At 43.1% G+C, this 3,662-nt stretch overlaps 1 pseudogene; it reads right to left on the bottom strand.

Moving 5' to 3' along the window:
* Positions 1–2,589: 2,589 nt before the first annotated feature.
* On the bottom strand, positions 2,590–3,451 carry LOC102831821 (annotated as a pseudogene).
* Positions 3,452–3,662: the final 211 nt, after the last annotated feature.

Below are 3,662 nucleotides of genomic sequence, written 5' to 3'. Positions count from 1 at the left end.
GGCAGTGTTTCCTTCTGCTGTGTATAGGGTCACTATGGGTCGGTACCGACTCGATGGCACCTAACAACAACAATGAGAAAAACTTAAAATTTGGCCAGACGTGGGTAGGGTTCCTGATAGCCCATACGTCTTTCAGGATCCTCATTAGCTGTTTAATATTACACTCAAAATCCCTATTTCATATCAGTGTGGTCGCTAACCGAATTCATTCCCACAGAGGAATTGACTCAGGTACAACCTGTCTAAATGCTTTCTTCTAGACAAAAATGTCAAGCATCTTCTTTGTGTTCCAAAGCAACCATGCTGTAGCAGCTAGAGCTGGAATTTTGATTGAAACACAAATCTTACAGAAGTCAAATGAAATAATTCTGTATCCACTCAGTGTATTTAGAATCTAACAACACACCCACACATATTAACATGCAAAACACATATAGTAAACTAATGAACGAGGGGACCGTTCCATTTGCAAAACACATCTAATACACATGATATTTGAGTAAAAAGCGAGTAATTAGGAAAACTTTAAATTTTCACTGGTCCTTGAGGAAAATGTAGGGATGTCTACAGTCAATAAAAAGACAAAATGTCCTCAATTCTGAAGTCAGCTAATAACATGAACACAAAGAATTGTCACAGATATTCCTTTGAATGCCTTTCTGTACGTTATACAAATGTGCGCCAACATTTTATAACTAAAATTGCTAATCCTCACAACAAACTGCAAGTTCAATATTATGATTCCCTTTTCAGGGAACGGGAAACAGGCTCAGAGCCCTTACTGACTATTAGCTCAAGGCCCTTAATATCTATACCCAGATCTGACAGGCCCCAAAGTTTTCCCCACTACACCAGGCTGCTCTAACTATATTATTTTTTGTAACTAGAGTTTCAGAAAACAAAGCTGTGAATTATAGGATTTAGTCTATTTCTTTTCTTTAAGTTGACACACATGGCGCAAAACAAAAGGAACTTATATTTACATATGGTAATCTTTTGCTAAGTAACATAATTTTTTTCATTGATGACCCTTATTTATTCAGGAGTTATGAGGCTTACTATAGCAGACATTGAACTAGCAGTAGACACAGAGATGAAAAAATTTCTGCCCCCAAGATAGTCTAATGAAAGTGACTATCAGAAACAGAAATTAACAGAATCCTCCTTTTGCAGAAGAAATAGATTGGCAAGGCTTCAATGGCTTGTCCTAATTTAGTTTCTGAAGTCCCTGGGTGTCACAAACAGTTAAGTGTTGGACTACAAACCAAAAGGTTGGTGGTTTGAATTCCCTCAGAAAGGTTTGGTGATCTGCTTCTTGTTAACCTTATGGAGCACAGTTTTACTCTGAAACATATGAAATCGCCATGAGTTGGATTCCACTCATCACCAACTGATACTAGTAACTTAGTCTCCAAGTGGCAGAGATGGGATCCATCCCAGTCTTATTCAGAGATTTTTCTGGCCCCACCTGAGTGACTCCTCATCATGCCCCACCTTCACACTGATTTCCTAGGCCAACTCCCTTACCTCCAAGCCCCACCATTATTGTTCCTCTGTGGAGTTGTAGGATCACCACTGGACTTTGAACCACAAAGTCAGTGGTTCAAACCCATGAGTTGCTCTTTGGAAACACTATACAGGGTTGCTATGAGTTGGAATTGATTCAACAGTACTGCACAACAATTACACTGAAACTAATTTTGTAGTGGCCACCAGTTACTTCCATGTTGCCAAATTTAATCCATAGACATTTTTCAGGCATCATGCCTTCTACTTGACCCCTAGGCAGAATTTGACAGTTGACCGTTTCCACTTTCCAGCAACACTCTTCTGAGTTTTCCTTCCACTTCTCTGGCTCCTTCTTCTCATCCCTTGCAGATCTTCTTCCTCCTCTACCTGAAGTTCCTCAAGGTTTACTCCTGACCACCCCCCCCCTTCACAGATATCATCCATTCCTGTAACTTTTGATACTGCACATATGCTCATGACTTCCAACTGGGCAGCTCCATGGTGACTTCATCTTCTAATTCCACTGCCTCCTCATTATCTACACTGGGACATCGCTCAGGCATCTCAGACTTGACAAATTCAGAAGTAGAACTTATTGCTGCTAGGGAGGGAGCATGTGTGCATGGCGAGACCAAGGCTCCCACGCGGCAGAAGTCCAGCTCTGGACACTTGCAGTTTTTTCACTATAACAATATCGGTGTCTCAACTGAGATCCATAGCCACACCCTGCTCCAAGACCAGAAAATCAAACTCTAAATCCAGCTGAGTTCATTGGACTTTCCTTTTTTTAATGAACCTTTGGGAGCTGCCTGGATAGTGGAGTAGCAGATGCACTGGCTACAAGGCCATGAGAGATCAAGCACAACAGATACAGATGGTGATCCAGGAACCCCCAAGCTTCAGACAATAGGACAGAGATGGACTGAGCGCTCTCTGAAAGAGGAAGCTGAAGAGGAACAGTGAAAGAGAAAGAAACAGGTGGGCTGTCAGCTGGCATGGCAGGGTGGCCGTCTTGAAAATTTTTTTTTTTTTTTAGACTAAATACGTTTAATACATGTGCTGAATGTGAGGGAGGAGGCTTTATTTGCCTTTCCGGGCCTTGATTTTCCTCAGATAGAAAGCCAGCTCCTTGCGCTCTAGAACATAGCCGTCTGCTCGGCCACACTGGCCTGGTCTTGAAGCGGTGCATGCAAGAAGATTACCCTGCTGGAACTGCTCCTCCAAACGACTGCTGATTTTTGCATTCTTTTGCCTTTCATCGTATTTTTTCTGCATTTTCTTTGATCACTTTTTGTTTAATATCTATTCCTCTTCAGGAGTCAGTTTGGTTCCCTTCTTGTGGCCCAGAGGGACTCGTACCACTGCCGGTCCTGTGTGCTCTCAACGAGTACGATGCAGTTTTTCACTAGGGTCTTGGTGCGGACCAGCTCATTATTGGATGCATTGTAGACAAGATCGATGATCCTTGTTTTCCAGGTAAACACTCAGAGCCCCAGAAGTTCCCCACATCCAGCCTCAGAGCCTGGTACTTCTTGTTACCTCCTCTAACACGTACTGTGTGTATGCGGCGGGGCCGATCTTAGTGTTGGCCGCCGGGCGTCCCAGCTCATACTTCCGCTTCTTGTGGTAGGGCTTTCTCTTGCCCCTGGTCTTGCGGCACTTGTTCCAGTTGTCCCTGGAGATGGCCCATTGCTCAGCTCTGGCTAGAAAGAGCCCAGCTTGAACTTTTGCTAGTGGCTACTGATATGGATTCTCTGCTGTCAGCCAAGATCCATCAGACATCAGCAATGATATGCCTCATTCCATGGCCTCTTCTGAATCCCGCTTGAACCTCTGGAAGTTCTCTGTCAATGTATGCTTGCAGCTGTTTCTATAGTTCCTTTAGTAAAACTTTACTCGCATGGAATATCGAAGTGATGGTCCGATGATTTCTGCATTCCATTGGGTCACTTCTTTGGAATGGGCATAAATACAAATCTCTTCCAATCAGATGGCCAGATAGTTGTTTTCCAAATTTCTTGGCATAGATGAGTGTGTGCCTCCTGTGCCGCCTCACTTTCCTAAAAGATTTCAATTTTTATTCCATCAATTCCTGGTGCCTTGTTCTTTGCCAATTCCTTCAATGCACCTTGGACTTCCTCCTTCAGTATCAT

Source organism: Chrysochloris asiatica, unplaced genomic scaffold, assembly GCF_000296735.1.
Source record: "Chrysochloris asiatica unplaced genomic scaffold, ChrAsi1.0 scaffold00026, whole genome shotgun sequence".
NCBI lineage: Eukaryota > Metazoa > Chordata > Mammalia > Afrosoricida > Chrysochloridae > Chrysochloris > Chrysochloris asiatica.
This window is presented reverse-complemented; position numbering and strand designations above follow the sequence as displayed.